Below are 13,100 nucleotides of genomic sequence, written 5' to 3'. Positions count from 1 at the left end.
CACAAGACCAGATTTCCACCTCTGCCCACCTGCCCATGGTGTAGGGTTTGCACGTTTGAGGACAGAGATCCAATGCCAGCTCCACCCCTGGGACAGATAAGTGCCTGACAATTAGCTTTTGATTGTGGAGGCACCCACTTCAAAGACTTCCAGCTACACAACTAGGTGAGGAGCTGGCCGCCCACCCAGGAAGGTCCCCTTTCAGAAGGCCCTGGGCGACCTGGGTAAGTGACCACTCAAGTAATCCCTCTTCTCCCTTCCTGGACCCCAGTTCCCACTCTTACGTTTTAAATTCGCCAATAAAGAGTGAACCCACAAAACCTCACGCACCCCACCTGGGACCCTAATAAAGGCAGAGCCCCAGGTCCTCACTCCCTCCCTCCCTCCCTCCACCCTGACCACGATGTGTGGCCCCGGGTGTGCTATGTGTCCTCCAGGACCTGTGAGTCATGAATCTTTTTTCCCAAAGTTCCCTGACGGTTGTCGCTGAGGTGCGTCCTGCAGTCATAAGACCCACAAGGCCCGGTCCAGCCACATCACTGGATCCTGGTCAGGGAAATGTCTGTGGAGGCTGCTGCAGGTAGGATGGCCCAGGTGAGCGCCCCAGGCATCCCTAGCCAAGAGCATCACTATCATAGGCTGCGACTGACAGGTAACCCTCTGCTATAGAGACACGTACAGCAAATCCTAGCTTGTGCACTGCAACAGCCCACTTTAAACACCATGTTCCTCTGTGGTGTCCAGAGTGACTGGCCTGGAGCAAGAGGCCTGAAAACCAGGCTTGCTTACCTGTTGGGAAGGGTATTACGACTTCCTTCAGTTTTTAAAAAACCAAAGTTGGAGAACTCAAATCAATTTCACCCCCTCCCTGTCACTAGGACTAGACCAGAGGGGTGGGGGGGAGGGGGGAGGGTCAGCAGGTCTAGAACCTTCTGAAAGGCCACCAGAGAGGCCCATGCCAACTTGGGACAGCCCAGCCGGCAGCCGGCAGGGTCCTCGTGGGTCACAGGTCCTGTGGACCCAGTTGGAGCAGCATCCGTGGAGGGTGGGTGGACTTGAGGACATGCGTCTGCAGAGCCCAGCCTGCCTGTGGGCACCGAGGGGCCTCAAAGACCCCTCCCCGCTGCCACCAGTCACCTCCTGCACTCACTCCACCAGGTAGAGCAGGTGACCAAGGAGGGAAGGAGAGAGTGAACAACTATAAAAAAAACAGCATGGCCTGAAGAGATTTTTTTTTTAAATTACTGGATTAAGACTAGATTTCAGGAAGAACTAAAAGTGCATTTCCCTTCATCCTCTACATGCAGGTGAGGAGGTCGGTGAGAATGGTCATTTCATCTATAAAACAAAGAAATTGTCATTTCTCAGTCCTCTGAGCCAAGAGACAGCAGGAACCACCCTCCCCTGCGGGTGGAACCGGTGCCGTGTGACACCGGGCACTCGTTTCCTGTGGCCGCTGTGACAACTCACAGCAATCTGACCGGCTCAAAACAACATAGATTTATTATCTCACAAGTCTGGAGGTCAGAAATTCAAATGGGTCTCAAGGTGTTGGCAGGTGGTGTCCTGTCCAGATTCCTCAGCCTGTAGCTCCCTTCCCGTCCTCAAAGCCAGCAGCCTCGGGGGACACCTGAGGGTCCAGGGGACGGTCCCTAGTCCACGGGGCCCACTCGGATAATCTGGATAATCGCTCTATTTTGAATTCAGCTGACTAGCAAACTTAATTCCATCTGCAGCCTTCACACCACTTGCCATGGTCCACAGCACACCCAGTTTCCAGGGTTTACAGCCTGGACATCTCTGCGGACATTATTCTGCCTGCCGCTCTGGGGGACCTGCTTTCTCTTCTGAGAAAGCGGGGGGCATGGGCTTGTTGGAAGGATGGCATGAACCGTGAGTGCACTGACGTTCGCCCAGTTTGTGGAGGGCTCCACCCTCAGCCAGCAGGGGCCTGAAGCCTGCTCTAACCCGAGCACCTTTCCAGCACCCCCATGGCCACCCCTCCAGGCAGAGAGCAGAGGAAAGCTAAAGCTTTCAAAAATCAGAAAGGTAATGAGACCACTCTCATTAGAGTTCAAAACAGTAAGCTCAAGACAATTATGTATTAACACTTTTAACAATAAAAAGTGTAGGAGTTTTTGCTTTTAAATTTTCTGTTTCTAAGCCCCTGTTCAAGCTTTGCACTCCCCTTGCTAGAGGTTCAATCTGACAGTTGGTACATAGGACAGGCCTCTTACACATTAGCCCAGGGGGCAGGAGGGATACATAAGGAACCCAGAATTTATCCACTTCAATTATTAAATCAAAAAGCTGTTTGGGACTTCTCTGGCAGTCCAGTGGTTGGGACTCCACGTTTTCACAGCTGTGGGCCCGGGGTTCAATCCCTGGTCAGGGAACTAAGATCCCACATGCCTCGGGGCATGGCCAAAACATTAAAATTAAAACAAAACAAAAAAAGCTGTTCAACATTTGAGTGAAGGACCAGATACAAATCACATAACACCTTAAGCAATTATGAGACATTATAAAAACTTAATGCTTGCAATGAAAGTTAACAACGAAATTAAAGGTATTATTCTATAGCATCTTTTCATTAAAGACATCCCAAGGGTTTACCCACATTATTGCTATAATTATCCCAATTTTATAATGGAAAACCAAACTTTACATCAACTATCTGTTGTCTTCTAAGGGAGAGGAGAGAAGTTTCGTATCTACCCTTAGAATCAAGGCAGACGTTTCCTTCGGTTGGTAACTACACTTTGAATAAAAAACATAATAGTCCGATTTGTTTGAGATGATAAACCCACTAGCTGGGGGTTTCCGGGGTCCGGCCTCAGGACACTTTGAATAAAAAACATAATAGTCCGATTTGTTTGAGATGATAAACCCACTAGCTGGGGGTTTCCGGGGTCCGGCCTCAGGACTTAAGACCGCACTGCCGGGACTTCCCTGGTGGCGCAGTGGTTAAGAATCCGCCTGCTAATGCAGGGGACACGGGTTCAAGCCCTGGTCCAGGAAGATCCCACATGCCGCGGAGCAACTAAGCCCATGCACCACAACTACTGAGCCTGCGCTCTAGAGCCCGCGAGCCACAACTACTGAGCCCACGTGCCACAACTACTGAAGTCTGTGCACCTAGAGCCCGTGCTCCACAACAAGAGAAGCCACCGCAACGAGAAGCCCACGCACCGCAACGAAGAGTAGCCCCCGCACTCAGCAACTAGAGAAAGCCCGCGCACACCGCAGAGCAACGACGACCCAACGCAGCCAAAAATAAATAAATAATTTTTTAAAAGACCACACTGCCACCTGGTGGCAGGATCGAGTTTTACAATGATTCATTTTGAGAGCCTGCCAGACTTCGGTTTGCTATTTAAAAAATGAAAAAGTGGTTATCATTTGACTTCAAGAAAAATGAAAGAGTCTGAGGGACAGGGGCTTGGAGGTGCCGAATTAAAACAAAACGTCCAAATCTTCTTAGAAAAGCCGTTAGTCCCATCCCTCCTGGGGAACAAAGCCCGACCCCACTGACACCTGGAACCCTGGAACCCGGTAAGTGGCCTCCGGGTGTCCCTGGTGGAGGACGCAGCACACTTCCAAGATCCTTCTGTTTACCTTAAAACCAGCCGAGCCATTCAGCCAAAACCAAATCGACAAGGCTCTGAGGTTAGGAAACCAAATACAGTTATTTACCTACTTTTAGAAAACCTGAAAGAAGTTCCAAGCACAGGTGTTACGTGAAGCCAATGAATTCTGGTGATCCTCATTTCAAACATGTCACAACAGTTAAAAAATTGGGGCTGAGGTTTTAAGGAGAATTTCCTAAGACAAGGCGATTTAGCCAACAATTTATGGACAAGAAGAGGACGCGCTGCTGCATCTTGGGGTGAAGGTGGGGAGAAGACTCTTCCCTGAAGTCTCGGGAAAGGGCTCTTGGCAGGGGGCATCCTCAGGCTTCAGGATCCAAAACACTCCCCAAGACGATTCCTAGCTCAACACAGTACAATCCACACAGAACTAGAGTCGGGTATAAATCTGACCAAATTATCCACGTTGAGGCCACGCTATCTCCATCACTGGATGGTGGGCTTTCGCCAGGCCTGCTCCCTGAATGCTCACAGGGACACCCCGGGGGGCGGGGCCGGCGGGCGCCCAGAGCCCCTGGCCTTGGCCTGCTACCCAGCCCTGCAAGGCCAGCCCTGCCCTGCTGACCTTTCAAGCCGAGTCTGAGATCAGCAAGACCAGCAAGATGGAGTGAAGGTCTTCCACTCGGTAAGCACAGCTGGTCACCGTCCCTTTCATTCTCTCCACTCTGGCGTCCTAACCCACTGAAGACTGAGGGGCAGGCGGCAGGGCAGGAGGCGGGGGTGCCACCTCGCAGGCTGGCGAGGAAGGTGCTCGGGAGTGGGCGGCCGCCCAGGGACTCCTGCATCGCGTCGAGCGAATTGTCGCCCGTGAGAAGAGCCTCGGTTCTGCTCATGGATCTACTGCCCTTGTTGGAATAGAGTTTCCAGGTCGTTGTGGTTCCCCTACAAAATCAATGGAATCAAACCCCTTCCCAAAATAAGAAGTGACATGGCTGGAGACCTAGGTGAGTTTTAAATTTGAGTATCTAAGCAGACGAGGGAGGAGAGGAACCAGACTGCTCTTGACATGCCTCTGCCTGTCCTAACGCACAGAAAGGAGGCCTCGTTCAAAAACGAAGAAAGGAATATTCCCAGATCATCCCAGTCCTATGCAAACACACATAAAGGGAAACTACCAATTTTACCACAATGCCTGAGTGTTCATTTGGAAATTAGCACCATTCTCACACTAAAAAGCCCCAAATATTTTCCACAAATGGTCAAAGATTTATCAAAATACACTTCATGTGTTTTATCTGGTGATGCCCCCTCTGACAGCGATGGACAGAGTCCCCATTTCTCAAAGGCACAGAGGGACAGCCATGGTGTCTGCTTCTCCAGGCAGCGTGAGGGTGGGAACCACTCCCTCCACCCTTGCTCCTGGAGGTGCCACCCCTGCGACACAAGGATAAACCTTCCTGACGGCTTTTAAATCTACTCGGTAGAAATAAGGTGCTTCCACGGAGCTTGTAAAAACTGGAGGTGTCACGAATCAGGAGAGATTGGGGGTTAACTTCTGAGACTTAGAATCCTACCTGTATGAGCTGAAATGGTGCACCTACCATTTCAGCATTTCTGAGACTTTCTTTTTTTTTGTCTTTTTTTTGTCTTTTTTTTGTTTGGGGATTTTTAAAATTTTGTATTGGAGTATAGTTGATTTACAGTGTTCTGTGAGCTTCAACTGTACAGCAAAATGATTCAGTTCTACATATACATGCATCTATCCCTTTTCCGATTCTTTTCCCATTTAGGCTATTACAGAATACTGAGTAGAGTTCCCTGTGCTATACAGTAGGTCCTTGTTGGTTATGTTTTAAATATAGTAGCATGTCTATGTTAATCCCAAACTCCTAATTTATCCCACCTTTCCGCTTTGGTGACCATATTAACTTTTCACATTAATGGGAAGAATCAGCATCCATGACGATGGCTGTCCCTTGTGGTGCTCGTCCTGGACAGCTGCTCTTTCCAACAACTTACACATATTCCCTCAATTCAAGAGCCACCTTCAGAACCACTCCTCTTTTACAGATGAGGAAACTGAGACAGCAAAGTTGAAAGCTCATCCAAGGTCACATGGAAGCCAGCGCTCAACCCCGGCCGTCTGATGCCAGAGCCTCAACCACAAAGTCTGTGAGTCCTCTCCCCACCGCCCCTTCAGTTGTATCTTTATCCACAAACAAGGGGCAGGACCTCGTGGGCCTCTGGGCACCAGACCCTGAAGAGGACAATAGCTCTGTAGTCTTCCCGCTAAGAACCCATTTCTTGAATCTAATAGTGAGGAAACAGCAAAGAAAGCCCAAATGAGCAATTTTAAAAGGTGGAGGTGAGGGATGACTGTATCTTCAGAAGGCTCAATGTCATAAAAGTCAGAGGCTGAGGAACTATTTCAGGGTAAAGGAGCCTAGAGGGACGGGACGACCAAACACCACACATGAGCCCAGCCTGGACCTTGCACTGAAGCGGAGATGCTGTAAATGACGCAGACAACGTGTCCAATCAGCGCTCCACCTCCTGAGGTTGCCGACTGCACTGCACGCCCGTGAGAGGAGAGCTTTCCCAGGAAACCACACGGAAGTGGGGAGGGTGGATCATACATGCTCCACGCCACGTGCAACCTAGGCTCGGCTGGTTCAGAGAAAATAAAACGTGGGTGCATGTGCGCATGGGTATATATGCACTCATGTGAATGTGTACGTGTGTGTACACATGTGCCACATGCCGGGAGTGCGTGCATGTGCATGTGTGCATATAAAATGTGTACTTGTGTGTGGAGAGAGCAAGCACAAAGGCTGAAGCAAATGAGGTAAAATGTTAGCAACTGACGAATCTGCCTAAGGGTATATGAGTGGTTTTTGTGCTATTCTTACAATAATTTCAAAAACTGTTTCCAGATCAAAAGTGAATTATTTTAATAATTTTGTTAATTGGCTTACAAAGACACACATTGATTTTAACAGTATTAATATGTATTTACACTAAGTATTATGTTAATTATACATATTTGATGCTCAGCTCAGCATTAAAGAAGCTGTTAGTTGTCTCAGGAGTGGGATATCGGAATTCTACTATAGGCTTTTCCATAATTTCTAAGCTTCTAGAATCAATCAGTGTTACCTTCATATTCAGAGAAAAAGAAATCAAAAAACAAAAGTGCATCACGTATAATTCTCACTGGCTGCTTACCTGTAAGAACAGCCTCCTTTAAATTTTTAAGATATTTTTACATTTTCTAACTCAAGATCATCCATTTCCACTAAGCAGCTGTTAGAAACGTCTAAACTCTTGGTGTTATCTTTCTGATACGTGACTAAAGGACAGAGTATAAATGCAATTTTAATATGTTCATTATGTTCCCCAAACTATGCTGGGTTCTTTAAAATGCCCTGCAGTCCTCACCACACCCCCTCCCTGGCTTACAGAGTGTGACCAGCAGGCGTGTTGCTGATGGGGGCTTTGCCGAGGCTCCACTGTGTGCCAGGGCAGAGCTGAGATCCAAATCCTGGCTCGTCCCTCCTCTGAAACCCACGCTGTGTCCTGCTGCCTCTACAGGTTCAGTGAAAGGTGTCTGCATTTGGCCAGATACTGTTTCAGCTGCAGAACTGGTTCCTGACTTTATCATGTCAAGCCAATACCCACTCTCTGGATATTTCACTTGAATTCTTGACCCAAATTATCAGACAACTCGCCCACTGTCCACCTCACTTGTAGGTGGACAGTACCTGCTTCCATCTGCTAAGTGTCTGCTCTTCCAGCCCCTTCGCACCCAGTGAAGCAGCCTTACGAGGGGAAAGCTGCGGCACAGAGAATAGAAACGCCCCGGGTCGTAACTAAGGAAGTGACCAAGCCCAAACCATAACCTACGCCCTGTCAGCCCAGGCCCCAGGCTCGTTAACCTCTTTGACAGGCTTCCTTCCCAAGCCACTCAGGTTTCATACTTGAAACTATAATGCTAAACACCATTTATATAGCTAGTCATCTAAGTTAGCTGGTCAAAAGCCCAGCTATAAAGAGCCTGGACTGCAAAATACCTTAAATTCTGAAACCATATTGCGGCCACGCCCCAGCTTCTAGCCACTAACGCAGTGTGTAATAAGTGTGTAGTATTGTTCTTGACACCAAGATTTTCAAAAGCAGAAAATTGTTTATTTAATACTCTCAGTACTGAGTGCCTGAGACCAAAGCGAGCTCTTGTTTTTATTGAACACCATTAGGCCACTTACACAGTTTCATCCCCCTCCTTCTCAAAGGCGCAGGGCACAGGGGAGGCCCACGCCTGGGACCCGGACTCGGCTCTACACAGTGGGCCTGGACAAGCCCGTTCCTCCCAGCTCTTCTCCTCTGTTAAAAAGTTTGTTTGTTCCGGAAAGGAGATTATATAAAGCACCTGACACACAATGGGTACCCCTGAAAGTACCTTCCGTTGCTCCTCAAATTTTAAGGCTGCTTGACCACATTTTGGACCGTCTGGGCCCAACCACCTGTTGACTAAGGTACAAGTGTGTTTAGGGATCTTTTGCTTCCTGAGAACAGGATTCCCATGGATCCCACCATCCAGAACTCAATCCCAATCTGGTGTCATCTCACCCCAGCCCACAGCCACCAGTGCCTGGCTCAGGGAAGGAGTCAACGTCAGTAACATGTGCTGAGGACCTAAGCCAGGTTCACAAGCTCAGGTGAATCCGGGAATTGCACAGGTAACTCAGAAGTGAAACAGAGTCTGAAAAAGGAAGTCAATCTTCGCACGTGGGAACCAAATCCGTACCTTGAGGTTTTCCAAAGTACGAATCCCCAGTTTTTATGTAACATTTCTCCATTTCCAAAACATGCAAGAAAAACCACCTCCATCCAACACACACACGAACGTAAGAGTCCGCAGCACGTGCACAAACACACAAACAGCAAGGACGTGCAGCCACGCGAGGGTCCCTCCCCTTAGACTGACTGACCTCCTTCCCTAGTTCTGTGCGCGTTATGTCCACACAGGCACACAGAGCAGGTGGCTTTTAGGGCAGCATTTGTCAACAAACCCCAACCCTGAGAGATGCAGCTTCAGCAGAAGTGGCGGGACCTTTGGGAGGTCTTGGTGTCACAATTTCCACACTAGACTTGTCAGTGACAGAAAACATTCCTACGATGGGTCCAAGCTGGAGAGCAGAGGAGAAAACGGTGTATTAGGTCACGGAACACGTACAAGACATCCTGAGGGGATACTTGGAAGAGTGCGCGCTTCCCAGTAAGAACTTTTAGGTGAGGGGAGAACTAGAGAAATCATATTCTGAGTAAAGGACACGTTTATGTCACAGTTTAAAACATGCAAAACACTCTATATGCTGACCGTTACATACGAGTGGGGTAAAACCTTGATGCAAGGATGAGAATGGTCCACATACATTTCAGGTTAGTGGCCTGCCAGAGGGAAATGTCATCAGGGAAGGGTAAAAAGGGGACGCCAGTTATTATCTTTGATGATTTACTTTTTAAAAGCAGCCGAGAAATCTAAGGCAAATATGTAAAAATAAAACATCAAAGCTGAAGAAAACTTCACAGTGAAAAAAATAAAATCCAAGGAGGGAGGCAACCCCATTCTGCAGGCACTACAGCTTACCTTACCCCCCACTGCGGGGTGGGGAACACACCAGCTTCTGCAATGTGCTTTTTTAGAGTTAAGAGATCTAAGTATTGGGTGGAAAGAAATATTTACATATTTAGATAGTGTGAACACTACTCGTTGGGAACATTTATAGCATTTACTGCCTCAACCAAATGCAGAGATGTTACAAGACTTGTTAAAAACTCAGGAACGGCAGCTGTGTCCCTCGCACGGCCTCACCATGCAAACATTATAAAGATGAACACACAAATTTTTAGCACTTTATAAAGTTCACATCCAGAACCTAAGTATATATTCCAATGTACTTATCTCTCTGAAATTCCACCCACCACTTGTCTGACAAAGGAACACTTTACCCAATTAAAAACTAAGGTTCTTATTAAGCCATTTCCTCATTACAGAATGTAGAATCTTGATAAGAAACTGATTTCTTAAAACATGTAAGGAAATTCCCCGGTTGACAAATTCCATGGGGGGAGTGGGGCGGGTCTCACAGTGTTAAGAGCATTTTTCCCTTGAGAAGATGAGAATTCATTTAATTTGATAAATTAAACATGATCATTCAACTTTTACAAGAAATTCTGAATTTTATTTCAATAATCTCATAAAACTTAGTTGATGGCAAAGTACAGAACGGCATCCAAAGAAATACTTTGCAACAAAGCTCTCCTTTGCTTCTCAAAAGTTTAAGTTGGATTTTTCAAATTAAGTATTTCCCTAAATTTAAATCAAAGTAGCTTGATACACACCCTCATACATTTATCTATTACATATTGCACATTTAAGGATACACACTTTGGATGAAAATAGTACACAATGAAAAAGCAAGTTTGCCCCCAAAACTACATTAAACTCTTTATATAACTCCTGACAAACCTCTACTTCTTGAAACATGGAATGTACTAAAATGAGTAATTGTTATTGCTCAGAATGTAAAATAGACAATTACTTGCAACTGCAACTCTCCATAACTTGTTTTGGAACTTAATTATCAATAATTTCTCTCTCCCAAAAAAAGATCTATATTTTTCCTCAAGGTCCTTAAGTGTGTACATTACCTGACATCCTTTGTTCTCTGTAGGATTACAAACAGTATCGAGATTTTAGACCATGAATTATCAAAACCCACACACTTGGTTTAAATAATCATTAAATCTTTAAGGACCATATACAGAAAAGACTGAGGTCACACTCTGTTCTCCAGCCTTGAAGGTTACATAATGAGTTCCACAGTCCCCTTCTTTTATTAAAACGTTAATAAAGTTGTTTAGTTATGCTCATACTGGTTTTATTAAGAGCTGAGATTGCTAATGGCCACTTATTTCTTCTCACTTCTTTGGTAGATAAAAGCAAGAAAAAAAGTCTTAGAAAATCTAGGGCCATAAGGTTCCACAAAGAAATGTTACAGTCGGCCCTCTGTTATCTATGGGCTTCGCATCAGTGTACACAGGGGGGCTGACTGTACTCAGCCATTTTATACACGGGACTGGGCATCCCTGGATCTTGGTTTCCGCGGTGACTCTTGAAACCAATCCACCCTTGGTCACAGAGGGACAACTGTACTGTCTTCACAGTGAATCAAAGGCATCACAAAAGGACCACACTAGAGACAGTACCCGATTTGGACAGGATAGAAAGCATCTCCTCTGCGTGGTAGATTACAGTGGTTAAGAGCCTGCGCTCTTATGACCAGACCATCGGGATCCAGAGCCTGTGCTGTTACCTAAAGTTGTGTAAACCTGAGCATACCTAACTTCCCTAAACCTGCCTGCTCGTCCCCTACAAAGGAGGTAAGAACAGTACCTGTATCACAGGATCCTGGGAAGGATTATGACTTGACATGAAACTAACACCTGGCGTGCTGGGATAAAGCATCTTGAAAACCATTTCATGCTTTGAGAAACACACGATGGGTGAAATAAATTGCTTAGGTGGGCAATCACTTTGGGTGTCTGCTAGCAAAGTGGTAATTAAAGCTCAGCCCCACATTTCTGAAATCATTTATTTTTGCACAGACAGCTCAGACCTATTTGCAAGCAAAAACCCTTTACTGGTGTTCTAGCAACGCTAACTTCACAAAGACAGCTCTTGCAATAAGCAACCCCTCAAGCTGATTCCTGCAACTTATTTTAAAAGATTAACATACAAAGAACTCTGAAAATGCCAGGTTCCCTACATTACAGGACTTAAGTCTTACTTGAACCTACTTGGTATCTGTCTTTTGGCATTTAAAAGCCTCTTAAGCAGTTGTCTTGGCTGCAGATTAAAATGACTGGAGCTTAAAAACAAATGACAGAGCCCGGTCTCCACCCCCGACCAATCTTCAGGCAGTATATCTGCAGGTACCGTCCAAGTGTCAGGATACTTTCTGGAGTGCATCACACGTGTTAACACACGCTGTAGCTGCATACCACCACTAAGATCTAGCATAATGAATAGTTATCTTAGTAGTTCCCTGCACCTTTTTTCAAGGTGGGTGTTACATATAGGAACAACTGGAAAACAAGAAACGCAGTTTTAAAACAAGAGAAATGTGGTAATAGGAGTGTATGCATAATTAGAAAGGGAATTATCTGGCCAATAGAGCTTTACATTGTAAATAAAATGTTCATAACCTTACGGTCACAAACATGATCATAAAAATATTTTAGGATCATAAAAAGTACTTTTGCAGTCACTTATACTTGGTTTTCAATAAACCAGAGAAAGTAGATTAAAATTTTAAAAAAAAAGATACAAGGTTGTATGTAATTTATGATTATGCTTAAAGAGCACCAGTATTATAAGGAAATAAATGTTCATAGAAACCGATGCAGAGTTCAGCACTTATTTTTTATAAACTATTTTCCGAATTCCCTAAGATGCACACATTATTTCTACAAGCAGAAATGCAGGAAGCTAGAACTTTCTTTCCCTTCAAGGATCATGTTCAAACTTCTCTGCACCAGTCCCTGCAGGCTGGGCATCCCAAGAGGCCACTGTTCCTGCACAGAACTCTCCAGAAGCACAGCTTCTACCAAGGTGGGCTCTCAAGTGTGGAGCTGAAGAAGCACGTGTCCCCATGTCCTACCCAAAAGCCCTCAACCTCCAGGTCACTAAGAAAAGACCACCTGCCAGCGGGCCTCGGGCCCCAGGGACTGGCTGCTATTACCTGACAGAACATAAATACACACACCACCACCAGTCTGTTGACATCAAATTCCTTTTTGTTGCTTTTCAGAAAGGAAAATGACACTTCACCACATTTTTAAAGTTTATTTATTCACACAATAGTTTATTTTCCTTTGAAAGCTGGAATATGAAGATCATTTATTTACCTTATTTTGTTGTTTTTCCACATGGTAAAACTGGTCTTTCCCTAATTCTCATAAAGGTGAATTTTTAAAAATCTATGCACATACCAAAATCACTGAAAGGAATGTGCAAAGCTCCGGGAAAACTAGTACTTGAATGTTTTCAAACTGGCAGAAGATTAAAATTGGGGGATATACCCTATAAGGAACTGTATTTTTTATCTTATTGATAAAGGCTGTTTTCAAAGCGGCATATTTTGAACTAAGATAACTGAAGGAGAAATTAAGAATATTATTTTTCTCTGACGAGAACTTCCGAATTTGATACATATTTTTTTCCAAGCGTCATTTCTTCTTTTTTTTTAAGGTAACATACTGCACACTCAGAATACAATTCTTAAATTTGTCTCTTGTAAATACAAGAATGGGCAAAATTAAGGTACATTAGTTATAGAAAGAATGAAGGAAGGTAGTGCATTTAGTGTCAGATAAGAACTTAAAGGCCTTAGTTACTTGGTTGTGGCTTCAGAGATGGCAACAGTGTATTTCCCTCATGCTGACATT

The sequence above is a fragment of the Balaenoptera physalus genome (genome assembly GCF_965194825.1).
Source record: "Balaenoptera physalus genome assembly, chromosome: 12".
Classification (NCBI taxonomy): Eukaryota; Metazoa; Chordata; class Mammalia; order Artiodactyla; family Balaenopteridae; genus Balaenoptera; species Balaenoptera physalus.
Note: the sequence above shows the minus strand (reverse complement) of the source record.